Here is a 25,604-nt window from a genome sequence, read left to right on the forward strand (position 1 = left end):
CACAATAACATGATTTGCTTCCTACAAAACATGCAGTAACACCAAATATAAAAGAACCAACCTGAAATGTCAAAAATTATGTGGAAAATAGGAAGGGAAGGAGTAAATGTGGAAGGGAGAGAGGGCAGCCATTATAAATTATTTCAGTTCTTTGGAGGTGGAAAGAACCAAGATTTCCTAATTTCTCTTTTAAAGAACCAAAATAATTAAAAATTTAAAAAGAAAAAAAGAATGGAATGTATCCTTGCTTCCCTTTATGTTTTTAACTCATTCTTTAACTGACATTTTACTTCAGCGTATGGACATACTCACACAATCTTTCATTCCATTAAAAACAACAATAACAACTAAATCTTTACTTTCCAAAAGATGATTTAGGCTAGGCTTTTTAAAAATTATTTATTTATTTATTTATTTGAGGAAGAGAGGGGAAGGGGGAGAGAGGAGAAGCAGATTCCCCACTGAGCAGGGAACCTAACACAGCTTGATTCTGGGATAATGACCTGAGCTGAAGGTAGATGCTTAACCAACTGAGCCACCCAGGCACCCTTAGACTAGGCTCTTTGAGGTTCCTTCACCACCACACACAAAGAAGATAATAAAACAGCTTGAGAAATTATGCTTCACACTTCCTTTCCTCTTCCTTTGTCGTTTATTGTACAACACTTCCAAATTACAAACTCTACAGAGAGCTGTGGCCTTCTTAGTTTTCACTGACATAAAGCACCAAAAAAAAAAAAAAAAAGCTCAGGGAAGGTAAAACTGACATCCTACCAAATTAGCAGCAAAACATGTGAACAGGAGACTTCCTCCAAAATTCAGTATTTCAAAAAAAACAAAATTCAGTATTTCCCTCAACTTAGACATAGATCCTTCTTCTACAAGGAGAAGTAGCCTAGCTTTCTTAGGATGCTCCTAAGTGGCCATAATCATCTCACAACCAGGTTAATACAGGAGCCCTGTGGTAGAGGTTTTCATAAAACTGAAGCAAGGGGTAATGCTACCATGGGTAAGAAGACATAAGACTGTGAAGGGAATAGGTACCCCCTCTTTCACTCCTTTCTCCCAGGTCAAAACAAAACAAAAAACAGGAGTGGCCAGTAGTAAAAGTCTAAAGAGAAAACGGAAATGAAAATTTGACTTCCTTGGGTTATAGATTTATAATACCAAATACATATGTATTTGGTGACTGCAAAATAGCTCCTCAAACCTAGAGCAAATCAGAAAACAATACAAATTTAAGGTTAGAATATAAATAGAATGATGTTCTGCTGATGACAATATATAACCCTGCAAACATTACCTCATTTAACCCTTATGATACTTCTATTAAATATTATTAATAAACTCACAGATGAGGAAGTAAAAAGAGAAATTAAGAAATGTATACTAGGGCAAAGAGCTATAGCAATGACTCCATGATCTAAACTTAGAAATATGACTAAGTTTGGTACCTTAACCAACACATATACTACACTACAGTTCTCTCTCATACCTGCTTTTAAATCTTTATATAATTTTTAATGAAGATCAATACATAATTTGTCTGTGCTCGCTTTGGCAGCATATATACTAAAAAAAAATGCATAATTTGTCCTCAAACAAGAGCCAAATAAGGAATACATGAGGTCAAAAATAACTCAAAGATGAAGTCATAGAAACCTCTAGCTCTAGTCAATCACCAGAAGTCTACAGAAAAAAAAAAAAAAATCACAAAAGGGGATAAAGTGTGATAAAAACGATTTATATTTCTAAGTCCCGAACTTTAGGTATCAATTCCTGAAATAAAAGAAAGCTGAAAATTTTAAATTCCAATACTCTAATTAGTGATGCTATTTTTTTCAACTTCTATTTTTTTCTGATAATAAAAACTTTTAAAACTTTGTAATTTAAGTTTCACATTAAATACACCTGTATTGAGGCACCTCAGTGGTTTAGTAGTTGAGCATCTACCTTTGGCTCAGATCAGGATCCTGGGATCGAGTCCTGCATTGGGCTCTCCGTGGCGAGCCTACTTCTCCTTCTGCCTATATCTGTCCCTCTCTCTGTGTGTCTCTCATGAATAAATAAAATCTTTGAAAAAAAAGAAACCTGTACTTTTCATATTGAGTTCCATTTCTTAAACATTTTAAACTCTCAATATATGTTTCTATATAGAATGCATTCTACATTGGGACACCTGGGTGGCTCAGTGGTTGGCTGAATGTCGACCTTTGGCTCAGGGTGTGATCCCAGAGTCAAGTCCCTCACTGGGCTCCCTGCATGGAGCCTGCTTCTCCTTCTGCCTATGTCTGCCTCACTCTCTCTCTGGTCTCTCGTGAATTAAAAAAAAAAAAAAAAAAATGCATCCTACATAAACTTTCATTTCTGGGTAATATTCTTCTAAACCATATAATATTCAACACTATTTCTTTCAGAGAGTCTAAAGCCCCTCCTCCTGCTCATGCTTGCTCTTTCTCTCTTGAACAAATAAAATCTTTAAAAATAAATAAATAAATAAAACTTCCTCTCTGCCATAATCAATGCAGCAGAGCTTTTTTCCAAAGAAAAAATATTACCATTTGTTCAAACATAAGAATGCATTCCCTAGCCCATTCTGTGTATCAAAAGAAAGTCTTCAATTTAAAATTCTGTATGGTGTCTGTTAAACCACATCCTGCTAACAAGTAAAAAAAAGGATATTCCATACAAATTCTATTGAGTTCATACTCATTTTACTTTTGTACAGTATGAAATGATTTACACTTACGAACCTAGCAAGATTTAAAAATAAATCTCATCATTTCTAATAATTAGGTGTTCACTAATAATAACTCACAAATTCATTTTATAATAACTCACAAATAATTATAAACAACTGCTTAGAAAATTCAGTCATATAATCAGTGCTTTATTAGTATATGCTCAGGGCAGTCTGGGTGGCTCAGCGGTTTAGCGCCGCCTTCCACGTGAGGCGTGATCCTGAAGACCAGGGATCGAGTCCCATGTCGGGCTCCCTGCATGGAGCCTGCTTCTCCCTCTGCCTATATCTCTGCCTCTCTCTCTCTCTCTCTCTCTCTCTCTCTCTATGTGGTCTCTCATGAATAAATAAATAAAAATCTTTTTTAAAAAAAAAGTATATGCTCAAACTATTCTAATGAAGTTGTTTAAAACATTTTTTTCAAAAAAAAATAAATAAATAAAAATAAAAAAATAAAACATTTTTTTCTCATTGAAGTGGAGATTTTGTTAGACCAAATTTACTGAAGAAATGTCACTCCATTTGCCACATACACACAAACTTATCTTGGATTAAACTCACAAAGATAATGCCAATTAACAATTAAGTCAAATCTCACTTCCAGAAACTCAACTATACTGCCTTCCAAACAAAGATTACAAAAACTAACCCATAATAATACTTTCCAAGTACTTCTCCATCAATGTAAATATTAAGAACTGCTACTGGTAGATATAGCATATGTGACTGTGCCACTACGTTCTGTAGAAGTAATTATGACTGTAATTTCTTTTATCCAATTCACTGTATTAAATATCCTTACAAATGTCTTAACAATTTCTAACAATTTAAAATATAACTTAGGGGCACCTGGATGGCTCAGTGGGTTGAGTCCACCTTCGGTTCAGGTCATGATCCCAGAGTCCCGGCATCGAGTCCCATGTCTGGCTCCCTGCTGGGCAGAAGTCGGCTTCTCCCTCTGCCCCACCCCTGCTCATGCTCTCTCCCTCAAATTAAAATAAATAAAATCTTTACAATAAAATGTAACTCAGTTGAAGAAAGTAACCATAGTAAAGCTGGTAAATTTGAAGTAATCTTAACAACATATGACCTCTTATTCTTCAATATTTTTAGGAACATAAGCTTAAGCTTTTGGATATTCTATGAGAAATAGTTTAACAACTCAGCAAAGTGAAAAGCCAGATACCATTTGAGCATTTCTACATAGGACCAAAAAATAACTGATTTAATGAAATGCACCATTTTGCTTTAAAAAAAAGAGGGACACGTGGGTGGCTCAGTAGATTAAGCATCTGTCTTCAGCTCAGGTCAGGATCCTGGGGTCCTGGGATTGAGTTCCACATCGAGCTCCCTGCTTGGCAGGAAGTTTGCTTTTCCCTCTGCCCCACCCCTGCTTATGCTCTCACTCTACCCACTCCCCTGCCCCTGCACACACACACACACACACTCTCTCTCTCTCTCAAATAAATACAACCTTTAAAGGATAAAAAAATTTTAAAATAAGGAAACTGAAGATAAAAGTTACATTTCTTCCTTTTTTAAAAAAATAAGAGTGAGGAGGTACTTTCTCCTTACAAAGTCACATGGCTTAAGGGTATTAAATTTCTGTTTAAAGTTGAAGACTAAGGGTGCCTGGTTGGCTCAGTCAGTGGAGCATGACACCCTGGATATCAGGAGTCATAAGTTCGAGCCCCACATTGGGGGAGTAGAGATTACTTTAAAAAGTTGAACACTTAAGCTTTGTGAATAATATCAAATTATGTATTTTTCCATTTAGCATATTATCTTCTCCCTTCATTTTTATATACTACTATAGGGAGCTTCCAGGATGGCTCCCAATGACCCCACCTCCTAGTACACACACTCCTGTGTAATCCTCTCTCCTGAGTGTCTGCTGGATTCAATGATTTTTTTATTTTTCTTAAGATTTTATTTATTTATTTGAGAGAGAGAATGTGCAAGCAGAGGGAGGAGCAGAGGGAGAGGGAGAAGCAGACTCCATGCTGAGCAGAGTCTGACTCGGGGCTCAATCCCATAACCCAAAGATCATGACCTAAGCCAAAACCAAGAGACGGAGGCTTAACCGAGACACCCAGATGCCCCAGTGACTCACTCTTGATGAAGAGAAAAGGGAGTAAGTAATGGGATGACACTTCCATGATTACATTACAAAATTAAAGGCTCACATGGAAAGGAATTAATATAGGCTACTGGCAAACAGCCAATATGAGAAACTAGGGCCTTCAGCCCAACATCCATGGCAGAACTAAATGCTGCCAACAACCATGTGAGTGAACTGGAGACCGATCCTTCGCCAGAGCCTTCAGATGAAACCATAACCCTGTGGACATGTTGAAAGCAACTTTGTAAGAGACCTTGAACCTGAGGAGCCAGCTTAGATTCTTGATCAACAAAATCTATAACATAACATTTGTTGCCTTAAGTCACTAAGTTTTGGAGTAATCTGTTATTTTATTTATTTATTTATTTATTTTAAAGATTTTATTTATTTATTTATTCATGAGAGACACACAGAGAGAGGCAGAGACACAGGCAGAGGGAGAAGCAGGCTCCATGATGGGAACCCAATGTGGGACTTGATCCTGGGACTCTAGGATCAAGCCCTGGGCTGAAGGCAACTGCTGAACCGCTGAGCCACCCAGGCATCCCTGGAGTAATCTGTTATGCAGTGCTATGGGTTGAATTGTGTCCCTCAGAGAATTCATATGTTGAAGTCCTAATCCCCACTACTTCAGAATGTAACTTTTTTTGCAGACAGGCTTTAACAGAGGTAATCAAATTAAACTCACATCATTAGGGTAGACCCTTATCCAATATGACTGGTATCCTTATACAAAGGAGAAATTTGGAGACACACACACACACACACAAAGAAAGACCATGATGTGAAGAGACAGGGAAAAGATGGCTATCTACAGGCCAAGGAAAGAGCACTGGAATACAACCTTCTCACATGGAAGGGACCAATCCTTGAGGGATTGGGGTCCTTGGGGTCATGGAAGGGACACACTGATTGCAGACTTTTGGCCCCAGACTAAAAGACTAAAAATAAATTTCTGTTGTTTAAGCCACCTAATTTGTAGTAATTTGCTATAGAAGCCCTAATAAATTAATACATATAGCCAGAGAGAACAAATACATATACTTAATACAAAATAACTTTTATTGGCAGTACCAATATCAGTCTTAATGCAAGGCTCAAGTAGTTGGCCAAAGCTTCTAAGTATTAATTCTGAAAAAAGACATTAGTCCTATCAGAAAAATCTTAGACCACAGGTTTATTTTTTTAAGTCAGCTAGGACTCCAGCAATCATATAATCTAATCCATTTATTTCAAAAATTGAGGATGCTGATGTGCTAGGAGCTGTTTAGAACACTTTATATATAGTAATACCTCTCAAGAAACTGATGAGGGATCACTATCATCAATTCCTTTAGAAGAAGAAACTGATGTCTAGAAGTTAAAAAATCACACAGCTGGTAAGTGGCCCGAATTTAGTAAACTGCGGTGCACAAGAGATAAGTGATTTAAGCAAAATCACAGCTAGTAGTTGAGCTGGGACTAAACCTAATGGTCCTTTCTCTTAACCTTCAAATCTTTTTTTCAGAAAGTTAAATTGAAAAGCTTTTCTTCTACTTGCTATATTCAATAACACTGCTACCTTAGAAATATATGTGATTATCTATCTGCCCTTCTCTGACTACCCAAACGTGGTTGCTCATTTTTCTCCCACTCCCTAAACCCTAAAATATCATCTTTCAATCCCTAATGCTCTTCTTTATCTATGTTAATCATTATTATATACTGGAACTCAAGGCTTCACTTCTACTCAGTTTGGGAAACAAGGCTTTAGCTTAATGTTTGATCCCAATTAAAATACAAATACACCTGGAAGGGCTAATTTCCTATTATGAGCCATCTGCATTTCAGTAGAAAAAAATCAGATCCTTTTTCAGAGAACAGGCTTCTAAATAAATATGTCAAGACAGCCATTGTCAAGTTTTAAAAAGACTCTGACCTAAGGTACCTCTTATTCTGGGGTACCTGACTAATGAATCAGTCTGTTTTGGGATACCTGGGGTTGGGTACTTAAGTGAAAGCCTTTCTTTGGGAGTCTGAACTATAAGACACAGAGTGTAGGAAGTGGTAACAACCATGTTTCCCATGACAAAGAAGAGAAATGTGAAGAGTCAGCTCTCCGAAGATGGTGAAACAGACACAGAAAAGAGGCACTCCACTGACAGTGTGAGGGAAACCTGACTGCATTTGGGTACTGGGTTCTTTCTGTGTCCCTGAATCTTTTGATGTCTCCTGGAACACACTCAAAAGTCTGATAACTTCCCTTTTGCTTAAGCTATTAGAATTGTATCACATGCAATAGAGAACTAACATCGTCAAAAAGATACCCTCTCTACAACTAAGAACCGGGATGCCTAGATGGTTCAGCGGTTGAGCGTCTGCCTTCGGCTCAGGGTGTGATCCTGGAGTCCCAGGATCGAGTCCCATATCAGGCTCCTTGCTCGAAGCCTGCTCCTCCTGTCTCTGCCTCTCTCTGTGTCTCTCATGAATAACTAAATAAAATCTTTAAAAAAAAAAAAAAAAAAACAACTGAAGAACATTACCAAAGGACTAATAACTTCACATAAAAAACTCTTCAGTAATGATAAAGCCAAGCAAAATACTAAAACCAAGGCAAACAGGTAGCAGGAGTACCCTCAACTGCCTTACAACATAGCTCATCATTTAAACTATTCACTCAGGGATGCCTGGGTGGCTCAGCAGTTGAGCGCCTACCTTTGGCTCAGGGTGTGATGCCAGGATCCCGGATCCAGGATCAAGTCCCACATTGGGCTCCTTGTGGGGAGACTGCTTCTCCCTCTGCCTGTGTCTCTGCCTCTCTATGTTTCTCATGAATAAATAAATAAAATCATTAAAAAAATAAACTATTCACTCAAAGGAACTACAATACAGTAGAGTTAAAGAGTTCCAAACCCTGAATTTACAACTAGATTTTTCCAGAAGAAAAAGAAAATGATCTTTTAAAAACAAGATTTTATTCTATGTAGGTACCAACAATAAAAGTAATAATGCATTAAAGCCAAAATTGAAACTGAAAGTAATTTCTTCTAATATATTCTTTTTTGGATGCAGAAAACTACAAGCCCTTCAAGAAAGCAGGTTTGCCTAAGCTTAGCCAGCCATCAGCAATTAAAGGAGGACTAAAATCTAGCTCTTTTTTGAGTCAGAGTTCAGTGGTCTTGTTACAATGCTAATGCAAAAAAGACTACCATAATTCTTGCTCCTCACTCCTTATTCAATAAACAAAACAGTCATAAAACTGACCTGATTCTCTGTTCTGGGCTGGCATGAACCTGCGTAGAAACAATAGGAGTGGCAGGCACTTTCTTCCTGAAGCAGATGTGGAGAAGTATTATACCTATGATGAAAGAAAGAAAAAGAAAACCCAATTTATTTTCAGAATATGTTTTGGCATAATGAGTTGATTTTCTACTGATTCCTTCTTTATCTCCTTATTTGTTGGTAGTGATTTAGTAGTAGAACACATGACAATGATTTATTCAAGACAGATAAAATTTACTAGATAAAATCCATAAAGAATACAGTTGTTTAAATTTGGTATCTATAAACCATCTGGTTCAGCTTCTTCATTTTACTGAGACCAGGAAAAGTTACACTAAGAATCAAGGACAACAGTTACTTAGTGGCAGAGCCAGGTTCAGAACGTAATTCTTCCCATATCCAGTCCAGTATTCATTGGTACATCACAGATCAAACCCGTTTTGGAAAGCCAAATATAAGCAAAAAAAAAAAAAAAAAAAAAAAGCAAAAAAATTCCTGTTAGTTTTGTCAAGCATCTGAAGGTAAATGTAGTTTGTTCTATATTAAAATCAGAAAACAATGTTTTCTCACTTAATGGTTATAACCCAACCTCAAGTGATTTAGCATGCCTTATATAAGATAGTAAAATGTTTGTTTTATTTGGGGCACCTGGCTGGTTCAGTCAACACAGTATGCAACTCTTGGTCTCAGGGTTGTGATTTCAAGCCCCATGACGGATATAGAAATCACTTAAAAAAAAAAAAAAGTCTTGGGGCACCTGGGTGGCTCAGTGGTTGAGTGTCTGCCTTCAGCTCAGGTCATGATCCCAGAGTCCTGGGATCGAGTTCCACATCAGCCTCCCCATAGGGAGCCTGTTTCTCCCTCTATGTCTCTGCCTCTGTGTGTCTCTCATGAATAAATAAAATCTTTTTTAAAAAGTCTTAAAGAATGTTTATTTGCCATTCAGTATTTCAATATGAAAACACTAGTATATGAATCACAAAATATAGGTTCTAATCTTTCCTAATTCTATTCTCAACAAGTTTTATGATCTTAATCGATTACGTCTTTGGTTCCAAAGTGCCTTCATTCAAAAACGAGGAGGGTGAACTAATTCCCATGGACCTTCTAACTCTAAAACATTATACCTATGAATCGCTTCCTCTTTTAGCAACATTCTGCTTTTCTGATCGACTGTTTTTTGTCATGTATTTGTTAATCTCTCTGATATTATTACAGGAGTTAAAACATAATCAGAAATATTGCCTTCAAAGGAAGCCTGGTTGGTTAAGTTGGTAGAGCATGTGACTTTTGATCCCAGAGTTGTGAGTTCGAGCCCCACAGTAGGTGTAAATATTAATTAAAAAAAATAATTAAAAGAGAGTTGTACTTAAAAAAAGAAATACTGCCTTCAAATATACAGTTAATTATCACTCAAAAGCCTACGTAACAATAACCTAGTTTTGCTGGCTAGCTCACCCAGCCTGAAGTGGAAGAAGTATTTTTCAAAATCTACCTCTTAGGGAGTTTTTTTCTAAAATCTTGGAATTATTTTCCCAAATGATTCATTCAGTTATTCATCCAACAAGTTGTTACCAAGTGACTTGACAGATAGACACACGCCAGCTTAATCAGATAAAAGACTTTAAAACAAGATACCTCTAGTGAAAAACTGAATGACATTAGGAATTCAAGTGGCAATAAGGGAATAAGCAGAAATGATGACATGTCTCCTAATTTATGCTTTCCCTATTTTTAACTTATTACCTAAAAGTTACTTGTAACATGTTTTAAAAAAAAAGAAAAAGAAAGACTAAACACCCAGGTACCTACCACCCAATTCAAGAATCTAAATAGAAGTTCCTGGTAATGTTCTCCTAACTTGCTCACCCTCTCCCATGCCCCACCTCTCTCACCCCTTCAGTTTCCTCTTAACTACTCTACTGTCTTTTGTGTTTATCATTACTTGGCTTTTTAAAAAGTTTATTGCAGGGGGGCGCCTGGGAGGCTCAGTCGGTTAGGTGTCTGACTCTTGGTTTCAGCTCTGGTCATCATCTCGCACTAGTGGAATGAACAGGGGCTTCGTGCTCAGTCTGCTTCAGACCCTTTTTCCCGTTCCCTCTGCCCCTCCTCACTCACTCACTCTCTCATAAATGAGTGAATGTTTATCATAGGGATGGATGCCTGGGTGGCTCAGTTGGTTAAGCATCTGACTCTTGATTTTGGCTCAGGTCATGATCTCAAGTCCCCCACCTTACCCCTTGAGCTCTGTGCTGAGCATAGAGCCTGCTTAAGATTCTCTTTTCCTCTCCCTCTGCCTCCCCACCAACACCCGCTTCCCCACCACTAGCATGTGCTCAAGTGCTCTCTCTAAAAAGTACCTAATTAATAGTTTGTCACAAGAGGGGCACCTGGGTGGCTCAGTCAGTTAAGCATCGGACTTCAGCTCAGGTCATGATCTCCCAATCCTGGGACTGGGACCTGCATCAGGCTCCCTGCTCAGCAGGGAGTCTGCTTGTCCCTCTGTCCCTCCCCAGTTGGTGCTCGCTCTCTCAAATAAATATGTTTTTAAAAGTTTATCATATATGTACATATCCCTCAGCAGCATAGTATTCCACTGAATTTTGTGAAGAGTATTAAAATAGCTCCCGTCTTCTAGGGTTTGACTTTTTCATTCAGTATCATATTTTAAAAATTCATCCATGTTGTTCCCCTCAGTTGCAGTTCATACCTTTTCACTGTAGAATTATTCTTCATTGTATAAATATATCATAATTATCCATTTTCTTCACAATAGTATCTTATTTTTCTCGCAGGAGTTTTTTCCCCCTATTATGACCATTTGTTATAAATGTTCTCACACGCCTTTTCCTATGTCCCATGTGCCAAAGTTTCACTTAAGTTTGTACCTACGAGTTGAGGAATATGCACATGTTCAATTTTTCATGACGATGCCTATTTTTATTTTCCCCAAATGTGTTTAGCAATTTATAATCCCACCAGCAACTACCTGTTCATATTAAACCACATCCAATACTTAGTAATGCTAACTCCTTAATTTGAGAGTATAAAATGGCATCAAATTGTGGTCTGACTTTGCTTTTTCCTGTTGATTAATGATACTGAGTATTTCTTCAGATTTATTGGCTAACTCATGTTTCCTCTTTTATGAAATGCCTATTCATATATTTTGCCACTTCCTCCTCAGTTGTTTGCTCATACTTATTGTTTCATAGAAATTTTAGTATTTTGGATGATTATTTGGTTTTACCCATTTTGAACTACCAGGTACAAGCAAGTGTTGAGATAAAGAAGCAGAAACAAAACAGCAGGAGGCCAGACAGAGTGGGAAACAGTAAGATAGAGGACCAAATGTTTTTGTATATTAACACAATCTACTGATGTCTTAAAGTACCAGAAGCCTAGAATATTACATAATCCTGTTTTATAATCCTTTATTTTCATATAAATGCAGCCAAAGGCAAATGCTTTGACATGATTTCAATGTACTGTAACTGTAATATGCAATATAATTTCAAGTATCAGCTTTACACAAATTACAATTTAAATCACACTCTAGGCAGAGTTCTCATTTTAACCCTGACGTGTTACCTGTTTTCATTTCATGCTTTGGTTGCCTCCAATTTAGAGTAAGTCAGTTATATTGTCAAAGGGGTGAGTATGAATGTATGAATATGCACACAGGTATGAAAACTGAATTTCAAAAATTAAATTATATAAACTAGAAGATCACAGAGATCCTCATTCCAGACTTGGCTAGACAATTAACTATACCTTGCCCTAAATATGTCTTTAAGTTGATTTTCTTATATTCACATGAAAATTCTAAGGACATTAGGATCATACTCTGGCTTGAATTTCAATAAGAAAAAAAAAATTCTAGACAGTCCCAAAAGGGTTTTAGGAATTTCTTCCTAAGTGTTATACAAACCAGACGGTTAGACTAAAGAGCAACAAAAAGTTGAATGTCTGAAAAAAAAAATTTAATAAGCAGTGCTATAGCCTTCCTATACCTTCTCAGGACTCCTGACAGAATACCTGATGAACAGCATTATACAGGGAAAAAAAAAAAAAAAAAGCCACATAAAATCTGAATCACTCTACACACTGGCCTTGATTCCTATAGAAGAGAACTTCCAGAACCACACTTACCCACTTACCTAAATCTGTACCCTTCTACTGTGCTTGAACTTTCTGGGTCAAAGTCTAGCTCCTCTACTTTAATACTAGGACCATGACCCTACTTTTCAAGGGCAGCAAGGGCAATGTTCTATTAAGGCCCACTTCTCTCTCATATATCATCAATTTCCTAATTTCCTCCTTCAGATAAAGCAAACCATTAGTGTATACATATATTTCCAATATGTGTTAGAATACAATATTTGTTAGAAAACAAACAATAACAGTGAATCTTTTTGATACCACTACCCCTCTAGGTCATGGCCAGTTTCTCTGATTCCTTTTTGCAAAAGGTCACAAAAGAGTTGTCCGTACTCTGTCTTCAAGATTCTTCAATTCAAATTGAACACATTCCAATTAGACTTTTGCCTCCCAAAATGTCATTGAACTTGAGGGCCACCAATTATCTACATATTGTTAAATCCAAAGGCCAGTGAGTTCTCACCTTTCTTGACCTATCTGCAACTGGCACGACTCATCAAGCCCTGATACACTTTCTTTACCTGGCTTCCAGAACAAAGACTCTCCTGGTCTCATCCTATCTCACTGGCCACTCCTCACCTCCGCTGCTTATTTCTCCTCTTCTCACTGATCACTTAAGTTCAAGTTCTTACACTCTCTCCACCCTATCAGTAAACTGTACTGACTCTGTCTATAAAACATATCCAGAATCTGACCACTTCTCCTCACCTAGGCTTTGACCAAAATAACTATCATTTCTCACTTGGATTTTTCCTACAATTTAGTAACTGGCCTCCCAACTTCTACCCTTGCCCTACTTCAGTTTTTTCTCATCAAAGCAGTCAGAGCAATCCTGATAATCTTACATAATTCATATAATGTAACTCCTGTGTCCAAAATCTCCTAAAGGCTTCTTATCTCAGAGTAAATGCCAAAATCTTTAAAATAGCATAAATAACCTACATAGTTTGGCCCCTATTACCTCTGACTTCATTTCCTAAGAGACCTCCTTGCTATTCCTTATTCATGCGAAGCATACTCCATCTCAGAGTCTTTACATTTGTTGTTCTCTCTGCCCAGATGCTTTTCCAGGAGATAATTATCTCTGCATTCCTCACTCCTACACTATCTTCTAAGTGATGCCCAAATGTCTACAGGGCTAAGTCTTCTTTGTCCGCTCTATTTAAAATCTTAACAATTTTGCTCCCAAGGCACTTGGCAGGATGAGCACTGGGTGTTATGCTAAATGTTGGCAAATTGAACTCCAATAAAAAAAAAATTTTTTTTTCTTTTTTTTTTTTTTTGCTCCCAAGATCCCTATCCACCTTTCTGGTTTATTTTTCTCCAGTGTTACTAACATACATTAAATTCATTTCTATTTTTGTTTGTGTCCTCCCATGAAAACTTAAAACCCACAGGGCAAGAGCTTTTGTTTTGTTTGGTGCTATACCTTCAATGCCTAGGAAGGGTTATGGCACACAGTAGGCATTCAATAAACATTTTTTGAATGAACAAATAAAAATTACAACCTTTCTGAGTTTTCAAAACAAGAAAATCTAATCAGGGTGCAAGAGTTAGATTTTTTTACATAAAATAACCATTCTGATTTTTTAACAGTTAAATGATAACTCTGAAGAATTCAGTAGATGTTGCAACTAATACTTCTAGAAATTTAAATTAATCACTATAGTAAATAGTTTCCCTCCCCAAGTTAGATTTTAGACTGTAGCTGTCCACACAGTGACATTTATTTTCCACTAACTGCTGTCATATTCAACAATGGTTGGCTTACAGAGCCACAACACCAACACACAGGAAAATATTATAAAAATGTTCATTCCAAACTGGTTCCAGACAAAGAACCACACTCTTTATAAATAAAGAAACTCTAAAAATAAAGGGCAGATATTTTTAAATGTTTTAAATATTTGGTTTGGAAATAATTTCAGACTTACAGAAAAGCTGCAAATATCAGAATTCAAAACCACCATTATATCTACAGTCACCAATTTTTAATGCTACTCTGTTTTATCATCTGTGCTCACATTCTCTCTTGCATGTTCTTTCCTTTCACACACACACACATACACACACACACACATTTTTTTCTCTAAACCAACTGAGGATAGGGATGCCTGGGTGGCTCAGCAGTTTGGCACCTGCCTTCAGTCCAGAGTGTGATCCTGAAGACCCAGGATTGAATCCCATGTCAGGCTCCCTGCATGGAGCCTGCTTCTCCCTCTGCCTGTGTCTCTGCCTTTCTCTCTGTGTCTCTCATGAATAAATAAATAAAATCTTTAAAAATAAATAAACAAACTGAGGATAAATTATATACATCATGGCCCTTGGCTCTGTTGACTTCATGTGCATTTCCTTAGTCTCTTTTATAATCATAGTACATTACCTTCAGTAATTTGAACAGTATTATAACATTTTTATGTAGTCTAGTATCCATATCCCCAATTTTTTCAACTGGCCCAATTATGTCCTTTTATGGTATTCCCACACACACACCATCCAGTATAGGATCCAGTCTAGGGGCAGGTATTGCAGTTAGTGATTCTCTCACTTAAACCTTAATATGGAACATTTCCACACTCTTTGTCTTTTATTGATATTGGTTTTTTGGAAGAACACAGCTCCCTCCCCTTTTTATTAGGTAGAATGATGGTCCTCAGTGTGACTCAGTCTAATGTTTCCTCATGATTAGATTCAGGTTATGCGGTCTTGGCCAGACTATCACACAGATGATATGTCCCCTCAGGATATCATATCTGGAATCACATGGTACCCAACCTCCCTTCTCTATTCACTTATCAGTTTATTACTATGAATAATGAATTATTATTGTTACTGGTTCATAATTCATTATTATACTTATTTGATCATAAAATTAATCTAGACTGGTCCAGTAGGAAGCCTAATAGGCTTCTTATGAAATGCTCCCATTTTTTTTTCCAAAAACATTTTCTTATTTTCTAGTATATCAATAAGGAAAATGATTTGAGGTTCACCTGGTATATACCCTGCCCAGGCCTGCAATCAGCCAATTCTCTGAGGATCTCTGGTTCCTTTGTGCTGGTAACAGTTTTAGAGATCAAGATTTGGCAATTAAGTGTTCTCTGCTCTTTCATTCTTAGCCTTTTTGTTGGCAAAGCTACCAGGAAATACAAGTGCGTACATACACATATGCATACAAACATATGTAAATGCACATGTTCATACATATACATACATGGGCACATGTAGACACACATACATGTATACATACTAGCTTCAAAAATAATGAATTCACATTAGTACCTTCAATTGCAATCCATTCCCTCAGGATTCATTTTTGCCTTTCCCCATTTCATATTTGTATATCCCTCCTTCCTCAGGTCCTGGCTCAAGCAACCTCAAAACATTTACTCAAAGCATAATAAACCTAAAAATGACCCGGAGTTGCTTTGTTCTTAGCACTATAAAAATAAACTCCAGTAGAAAGAGTTCAAGATTTGTTTGCAATCCCTCCCTCTTCCTCCACCCAGGCGAGAGTAAATAGTCAAATATTGTGTTAGTAAGTCACTTAAATTCATTCTTTCTTCCCTTTCAATGTAAATATAGCACTAAATGAATATACAGTGAGGCTCGGGATCCCTGGGTGGCGCAGCGGTTTGGCGCCTGCCTTTGGCCCAGGGCGCGATCCTGGAGACCCGGGATCGAATCCCACGTCCGGCTCCCGGTACATGGAGCCTGCTTCTCCCTCTGCCTGTGTCTCTGCCTCTCTCTCTCTCACTGTGTGCCTATCATAAATTTAAAAAAAAAAAAAAAATTAAAAAAAAAATACAGTGAGGCTCATTTGTTTTAATAGTTTAAGATTTACCCCATCCCTGTTTTTAATATGAAAGATAACACGTTTTGCTTTAAAAAATCAATATATAAAAAGAGATAGTTTGAAAAGTGTCATTTCTACCCATAAACCTTTGGTCCCATCATCTCTTACTACCCCTACCTTTTGCAAAGTTTAGCAGATATATGTATATTTTATACCTCACCCTTTAAAACAAAACAAAACAAAACAAAACAGACTATATATGTGTGTTAAACTAACAAGTTCAACCCAGACTGGAGGAAGCTCTTCCTACAACATTTTATGAGACCAGTAATTTCTTAATGCCAAACCAAACAAAGATACTAAGAGAAAAGAAGACTAGAAATCTGATATCCTTTGTGAAGACAGATGAGAAAGTTTTAACAAAATATCAGCAATATATAATAGAAATATCACATTACGACCAAATGGAGTTTATCCTGAAAATAAAGCTGATTCAACATTTGACAAATTAATACAATTCACTAAAAAATAAAAAATAAAAAAACTAAATTAATATAATATTAATATAATATAATTCACTAAAAAATTAAAAAAACATAGGATAATCTCAATACAAAAAAAAGCATTTGACAAAATTCAACATCCATTCATGATATTAAAAACTCTTCATCAGGTAGGAACAAAATGAATCTAACCTGATACTTGGCATCTTTAAAACAAATACAGCTAATTAGTTATCACGTTTAATGGTGAAAGACTGAATGTCTTTTGTATTTAACATTATACAGGGAGTCCTAGCCAGCACTATAAGGTATAAAAAAGAAATAAAAAGCATACATTACAAAGGAGGATATAAAACTGTCTTTAAGGCAGCCCTGGTGGCTCAGCAGTTTAGTGCCGCTTTCGGCCCAGGGCATGATCCTGGAAACCCAGGATTGAGTCCCACGTCAGGCTCCCTGCATGGAGCCTGCTTCACCCTCTGTCTCTTTTTCTTTCTCTCTCTCTCTCTCTTTAATAAATAAAAAATCTTTAAAAATAAATAAATAAAACTGTCTTTATTTCAAGCAACATCACTGTCTATATATAAAACCTCCAAAGAATCTACAAAAAGCAAACCCTACTAGATTTAATAAGGGAATTTGGCAAGGTTGTAGCATACATAATTCAATATACAAAGATCCATCATGGGGACACCTGGGTGGCTCAGCAGTTGAGCGTCTGTCTGCCTTCGGATCAGGGTGTGATCCCAGAGTCCTGGGATCCAGCCCCACATCAGGCTCCTTGCAAGGAGCCTGCTTCTCCTTCTGCCTATATCTCTGCCTTCTCTCTGTCTCTTGTGAATAAATAAATAAAATCTAAAAAAAAAAAAATCTGTAATGTTTCCACATAATCAATAATGAAACAATTGAAAATTACACATATTGCCACTTATAACAGCAACCAAAAATCATGAAGTGTTAGGGATAAATCTAACAAACTATGTGCAAGATTTATATCCTGAAAACTACAAACATTGATGGGATAAATCAAAGATGACCAGAGTAAATGGAGAGAGATACTATGTTCACAGATTTGAAGATTTAACAGTTACCACTTCTCTCCAAATTTATCTATAGATTTAATGCAGTACCAAAATTTTAGTACTTTTAGTATTTTTTTCGTTTTTTGGAAACTGACAGGATGATTCTAAAATTTACACACACACACACACACAAAAAAAAAAAAACAACAACAAAGAAACGAGAATAGCCCAAACAATTTCAAAACAAAAAGAAGTTAGAGTACTTGTATTAGTTGATTTCAAGGCTTACTCTAAATCTATAGTAATCAGGACAGTGTGGTACTGCTGAAAGGTAGACACCTCGATCAATGAAAGAAGAGAGATTCCAGCAATAGACATACACATATGCAATCAACTGATTTTTGACAAAGACGTCAATGAATTCAGTGGAGAAAGGCAGAACTTTTCACCAAATGGTGGTAGAACTGGGCATCCATAATGCAAAAACCAAAGCAAAACAAAAGAATCTCACCAGCCCATTCATCAGAACATACTCAAAATTTAACTCAAAATGAATCCTAAATCTGAATGTAAAATCTAAACTATAAAACTTCTAGAAGAAAACAGTACAAAATAATGTTGACTTTGAGTTAGGCAAAGAATTCTATGATAGGATATAAAGCAAAAATCATAAAAGGAAACACTGACAAACTGGATTTCATCAAAAGTAACTTCTCTTCAAAAGACACAGTTTTAAAAATGAAACAAATCCAGGGTTCCTGGCTCAGTTGATGGAACATGCAACTCTTGATCTCAGAGTTGCGAGTCTGAGCTCCATGTTGGTCTAGGGCAGAGTTTATTGAAAAAATAACTAATAGTAAGATTTTTTTTAAGATATTAAAAAGAAAAGAACTCCCAAACTAGGAGAAAGTATTTAAAAAACATACACCATAAAAAAAGAAAAATATATCCAAAATATACAAAAAACTCTTATTATTCAATAATAAAATAGACAACCTAATTTTAAAAAGAGCTGAACATGTCAACACTTCTTAAAAAGACAGATGTAGAGGGGCGTCTGGGTAGCTTAGTCTGGGTAGCTTAGTCGGTTAACTGTCTGTCTGGAGCTTAGGTCAGTCATCCCCTTGTTGGGCTCCCTGCTCAGTGGGAAGCCTGCTTCTCCCTCTCCCCACTGTTCGTGCTCCCTCTTGCTAGTTCTCTCTCTCAAATAAATAAATAAAATCTTAAGAAAAATGTAGATAGAGCAAAGAAACACATGAAAAGGGATCCCTGGGTGGTGCAGCGGTTTAGCGCCCACCTTTGGCCCAGGGCGCGATCCTGGAGACCAGGGATCGAATCCCACGTCGGGCTCCCGGTGCATGGAGCCTGCTTCTCCCTCTGCCTGTGTCTCTGCCTCTCTCTCTCTGTGTGTGGGACTATCATAAATAAATAAAAATAAAAATAAAAACTAAAATCTTTAAAAAAAATAAAAAGAAACACATAAAGGATGTTCAATATTGTTAATTATTCATTAAAATTATATTAGAACCATTTTGAATAATGCTATGAACATTAGCTTTTTTGTGGACATATGCTTTCATTCCCTTGCATATATACCATGGAATTCATAGCTCACAGAGAAACTGTTTTTTAACTTTATAAGAAACTACCCAACTGTTTGCCAAAGTGGTAATACCATTTCATCAGCAATGTATGAAAGGAAACTTCTAGTTGCTCCATATCCTCACCAATTTTAACACTGTCTGACTTTATTCCTAGCCATGCTAGTGGGTGTGTAATTGTATCACCCTATGGTTTAAATTTGCATTTCCTTGATGACTAGAGATGTTAAGCATCTTTCTACATACTTGCATCTTACTATGCAGGATGTATTGGCATTCATTTTTTTTGTCTATTTTTTTGACAGTTCTTTGTTTTATTATCAAATAGTGACAGTTCTTAAGATTTTTTCGATCAAATCCACTGTGAGATATATGTTTTGCAAATATTTTTCCCAGCCTATGGCCAGCCTTTTCATTTTTTAAAATAGTACATTTAAGGGATCCCTGGGTGGTGCAGTGGTTTAGTGCCTGCCTTTGGCCCAGGGCACGATCCTGGAGACCCGGGATCGAATCCCACGTCGGGCTCCCGGTGCATGGAGCCTGCTTCTCCCTCTGCCTATGTCTTTGCCTCTCTCTCTCTCTCTCTCTCTGACTATCGTAAATAAATAAATAAATAAATTTAAAAAAATAGTACATTTAAATGTTCATTTACAGAAAATTCACTTACAATTTGTTCACTTTTCTCTATGTATATACTTGAAGGAATAGGGTTTTGTTTTGTTTTTAAAGACATAAATGGATTGCTTTTTGGGAAGTGACACAATCATTGTAACTACTGAATAGTCTTAAGATAATACAATCTGGACTGCCATACTAAAAACTGGAAAGTACATCCTTTTACTTCTAATTTACAGCCCTTCATAGTATTGGGTCCCTATCAGATGCCTGACATGAAACCTAAAATTAGGAAGAGAGAATAACATGTTGGAAGCCTCCCTCCTGCAACTCCTTATTATAATTTGACCTCTGAATTATAGACATTTCAGATTAGGATGTACTATACTTTTTTGTTAGTTGTTTTTTTTTTTTTAAGATTTTGTTTATTTATGAGAGACCGAGAGAGGCAGAGACATAGGCAGAGGGAGAGGCAGGCTGCACGCAGGGAACGTGATGTAGGACTCAATCCCGGGACTCCAGGATCACGCCCTGGGCTGAAGGCAGATGCTCAACTGCTGAGCCACCCAGGCATCCTTGTTAGTTACAGTTTTAAATGAAAACTTTATGTTGATGAGAAAAGCAAACAAACTCAACTTTAGTGTAAATACATGAAAAACTGATTTATGAAATGGCTTTCAATAAGTAGCTGATTGTTAAATACATAAGCTAAAGAAAAATATAAAAACATTGCATGCACGTTTGTGTTAAGAGCACAGCGCTTATAAGTCCTTAATTACCCTGAAATTCTCTCTCCTAACTTTAACTGTAAGAAATAAAAATCTTATGGTGTTTTTCATGTTAATGAAAGTACATGCTCAGTAGAATACGAAATGTCAAGCAGAACAGTTTTTTAAGTAAAACAGTAAAAGTTGCTCTCTACCACAATACCTAGTCCTCTTTTCCCCCAACCCATGCTCAAAGATAATCATAACAGTCTGGTATGCAATTTTTAGAACACTTCCTATGCTCAAATGAGTGTGTAAATGTATATATACATACACACATGCCTTCACAAAACACAGGATATATGGCATTTCAGTATTTTATAAACGAAATAAAAATTTAAAATGAAGCCTTTATGGCTGAGAAACTATAAAACATGAAATCAAAAAAAGATTTGAATCAATTAAGACAAAATATATTCTAAAAGTATTCAAAAACTTTTAAGTTTTGAGAACTTATAAAACATATTATTACTTCTGTAGTAGGTACTTCTTGAAGTGGTTAGAGAGCCTACGATCCTTCCCCTTCCTGTGGCATGATCAATGGCCTTGAAGGAAGAAGATCATGGGGAGATTTTTTTTTCCCCATGGGAGTTTTAAGGAGTGGCTATTTGAATGAACCTCTCACACTGGGGCCATAGCCTAAAAAATTCCTCACTGAATCCTGCTACTGCCAAAGCAAACAAATCAAAATATGAAGCCTCTTAATGATCACTGGATATATGACCCACATCAGAGATCAAGTACTACTCCTCCTGCAGCCAGCCTAGTCCTTGCTCAGTGAGTTCATGAATTCAATCAGACCAGGTAGTAGGAAGGGCAGTTATGCAAGAGATCAATTACCTGACTCACTAAAACTGACCTCAAGTGACTCTACTGTCCAGAACCCATTTGCCTGAGTTCTCCATAGGTGCTACTTCTTAGCATGCAAAATACTGCAAGCTCCGATTCCAGAAATGGTGATGGCAGGGGTGTCTGGGTGGCGTTAAGCGTTAAGCATCTGCCTTCAGCTCAGGTCATGATTCCAAGGGTCCTGGGATCAAGCCCCACATCGGGCTCTCTGCTCATTGAGGGAGTCTGCTTATCCCTCTCCATCTCTTTATTTTTTTTTTAATTTTTATTTATTTATGATAGTCACAGAGAGAGAGAGAGGCAGAGACACAGGCGGAGGGAGAAGCAGGCTCCATGCACCGGGAGCCTGATATGGGATTCGATCCCGGGTCTCCAGGATCGCGCCCTGGGCCAAAGGCAGGCGCCAAACCGCTGCGCCACCCAGGGATCCCTCTCCATGAAAGAAAGAAAGAAAGAAAGAAAGAAAGAAAAAAAAGAAAGAAAGAAAGAAAGAAAGAAAGAAAGAAAGAAAGAAAGAAAGAAAGAAAGAAAGAAAGAAAGAAAGAAAGAAAGAAAGAAAGAAAGAAAGAAAGAAAGAAAGAAGAAAGAAGAAGAAGAAGGAAGAAGAAGAAGGAAGGAAGGAAGGAAGGAAGGAAGGAAGGAAGGAAGGAAGGAAGGAAGGAAGGAAGGAAGGAAGGAAGGAAGGAAGGAAGGAAGGAAGGAAGGAAGGAAGGAAGGAAGGAAGGAAGGAAGGAAGGAAGGAAAGAAAGAAAGAAAGAAAGAAAGAAAGAAAGAAAGAAAGAAAGAAAGAAAGAAAAGGTGATGGCAGTAGGTGTAGGGATAGGGGAAATGGGTGATGGGGATGAAACAGTACACTTGTGATGAGCACTGGGTGTTGTATGGAAGTGCTGAATCAATACATGTCATATCTGAAACTAATATGACACCGCATGTTAACTGGAATTTCAATAAAAACTTTTTTTTAAAGGTGATGGCTGGTTCTTGCTGTAAGAGACACTGATTCTGAATTTACCTTGCCAGCAACACTATACAAGGTTAACCAAATATTTCATATAAATCACATGGCCTCTGATCCAAGAATCCATTTCAAATGACAATGAGTGGATGCTCAGGGCCTCATTATCTGGTAGACTCTTACTCAGACACAGCTGTCTCCCCAGTAGGAAGTAAAGGCTTCTTGAAGCTTAATACACAGCTGTCCCAGCTAAAAACTTCTGAATTTGGGATGGTACAGGATATAAACGAGGCTCTGAACCACCAGCCAATAAATGCTGTTTCCCATCTCCAGAATACAACAGAGAAGGGAACTAATGATTACAGTGGAGTGATGTCTTTTCTGCTCACAAGATTTTTTTTTTTTTTTTTTTTTAAGATTTTTTCATGTATTTATGATAGACATAGAGAGAGAGAGAGAGGCAGAGTCACAGTCAGAGGGAGAGGCAGGCTCCATGCCGGGAGCCCAACGCGGGACTCGATCCCGAGACTCCAGGATCGCCTCCTGGGCCAAAGGCAGGCGCTAAACCGCTGAGCCACCCAGGGACCCCCAAGATGTTGTTTCTTATCTCAAGAACTCTGAATTCTGCTGACCTAGAAGTTTTAGTGCCCAATGAAGAAAATTCTTATACCAGGAAACAAAGTAACTATTTCACTCCATTGAAAGCTGAGCTTATCATGTTCAGTTTGATTTCCTCAGGACAGCAGAAAAACAAAAACAAAAATAAAGGCTACAGAACTGGTTGCGGGGGGGGGGGGGGGGGGGGGGGGAGACTGTCCCTGACTATCAAGGGGAAGAGAGGTTGCTACTATAACTCTGGGAGCTTGGAAGACCATGAGAAGAACTCCAGGGAATTCTGAGTACATTCTCAAAAACATTCTCACAGGCTGTGCACATGTTAAGGTTGTAGAAGACTATCCCAATTCCATACAGATGGAACTACGAGGGGCTCAGACTCAAGAACGAAGGACTGGGTTAGCTTGTTAAGAACAGAACCCTGATAAGCCAAGATTCTAGCAGAAGGTAAGAAATCTGAAGTGAAACAGATTAGGGTGTGTGCACTGATGCAATACTAAAGACTGAAGCCACCACTTATTTCCTTACTAGTCACCAGTATGTAGTAAGTACACCTATCTTTCCTTTTAAACACATTTTCTCTTTGTTTTTTAAAGATTTTATTTATTTATTCATGAGACACACACAAAGAGAGGCAGAGGCAGGCAGAAGGAGAAACAGGCTCCCAAGACCCTGGGATCATGACCTGAGCCAAAGGTAGACACTCAACCACTGAGCCACCCAGGCATCTCTAAACATATTTTCTTTTTTATTTCCTTTTCCCTTCTCCCAATCACGTAGAGGGCAAGTTGGCAGAAATTAAATTTAAGTTGTAAAATATCAAGAATCACAATGCAACCAGGGGCAGCATAACACTAGAACCAGTAGCCCTATGGCCCTGCCTCTGGATATGGCACCTCAGCTTGTGTTGAGATTTTCTCCCATTAGGAAAAACTGTATCCCCAGGTGGTATAACACGATTATATCTACACTTACATAAGTGAGGAGGGAAATTAGATGAAAGAAGAGAAGGGAAAAGAGGTGGTTAAACTACTACAGGCTGAGATATTTTAGATATTTACTAGGACGGCTATCCCACCTTTGATTTCCCCTTCTTGAGAACGGACCCCAGCAATCATGGACTCCAGGGGCTATGACTGTTTCATAATCCTGGTCCCTACCTCTGGAATACAGATACCTGATCTGAACTGAACAGGTAATCTAATCCTCTCTTATTGGAATGTAAAAACTGAAAAGGCAAGGCGGAGAGACTAAATCCTTGGTGTGAAGTCACATTAATGGCAGGGGTCTAGAAAGAAGGTATAAAAACTCCTGCGGATGAGATCCCCAGAGATCCTCTGATTTCTTTTATTCAAGTCGCACTTTTTCAATTCAACATTCAATGTCCAGTATGGGTTCCAAAAATGGCTTTTGTTCCCCCTTAAGCTTATGAGTATCAGCTGACTGCAACCCCGAAAATGCCAATATGACTTCTAGGAAGTGAAAAAAGGTGTGGAAGGTTCTCATTTTAACGTCAAATTATCGTAATCATACATTTTCCTTGCTTCCTCTTACCCTGCTCAAAAGCTCAACTCCTATCATATTGTACTTTTGACTTCAGATTCATGACATTAGAACCCTCATGCCTACCATGCTTTTTCATATCCTCTTATTTTGCAAGAAAGTGTACTTACTCCAAAGCTTCAGTTTGTCCATTTCAGCAGCAGTTCCCTGTTAAGGCTTTACTATGAGGCATCAGCAGTTCTTTCAACTCGTGACACCTTACTAGTGCCAATAAAGCAAACTAAATGATTACTGATTAACAACGGGAATGATTTTTTTCCTTAAAAGATACTTACAAAAATGTCAAGCCCAGTCTAATTCTGCTCTCCATGTGCCTCACTTTCCTGTCACTTAAATCCTAGATCACCACCATGGACTTGTGACAGGAGACGCATAAGCAGTTTTAGCCCCAATCTTCGATTCCAGATCAAATCGTCATTAATACAAATTCACCCAGCCCTTATGCCCTAGATTAGAGGATTCCTAACTAGGGTTCCTAGCTTGTTCTCATACTCTGTCCTACTCTTACCCTTTCTTCTGTCCTAGTCCTGTTCATACCTCAGTTATTATGACTAGGCTTCTGTTTTGACACTTTTGGAGGTTCCTAGTCTGATCTTCACCTTGACTCTTCTTAGGATACCTACCTTTGATTACCAGTCCCAATCCCAAAGACAGAAATCAGCCCATGATCTGGAGCCCAGGACCCACAAACAGAATTCTCTTACAGCCACTCATATATGTGTACCTGTAGGTATTTGATTCACTTACATTTATACACACACACACACACACACACACACACTTTTTCCCCCAGATTCCATGTGCTTCTTCACCCTGAATTCACAGTTAACAAAAGGTTTGCTCTCTGGCTTTTCTACTCATGATACAGATTACCAAAGAGACCTTTCCTCCACACCTGTGGTGTAGACAAGGCTGGCTCTAACATGCAGCACTACTTTTAAGCGTGGACTTCTAGTCTGTCCTGTATAATAGTAACCTGTGCTCTGGGCTAAAACTTGCCCATGCTCAATCATCATAAATACAAAACTCTATCATAT

The 25,604-nt window shown here is 37.6% G+C and overlaps 1 protein-coding gene across 9 annotated transcripts in view; it reads right to left on the bottom strand.

The window, feature by feature from the left end:
- The window catches only part of WDFY3 (WD repeat and FYVE domain containing 3), a 271,593-nt gene that overhangs the window by 229,729 nt on the left and 16,260 nt on the right, over positions 1-25,604 (bottom strand). For all 9 annotated transcript variants that reach the window (XM_041759517.1, XM_041759516.1, XM_041759518.1 and 6 more), the window contains one exon: positions 8,106-8,199. The gene's annotated coding sequence lies outside the window, so the exon portion shown is untranslated. Of the gene's footprint in view, positions 1-8,105; positions 8,200-25,604 lie in introns of those variants that run through there.

This window comes from Vulpes lagopus, chromosome 6 (genome assembly GCF_018345385.1).
Source record: "Vulpes lagopus strain Blue_001 chromosome 6, ASM1834538v1, whole genome shotgun sequence".
Taxonomy (NCBI): domain Eukaryota; kingdom Metazoa; phylum Chordata; class Mammalia; order Carnivora; family Canidae; genus Vulpes; species Vulpes lagopus.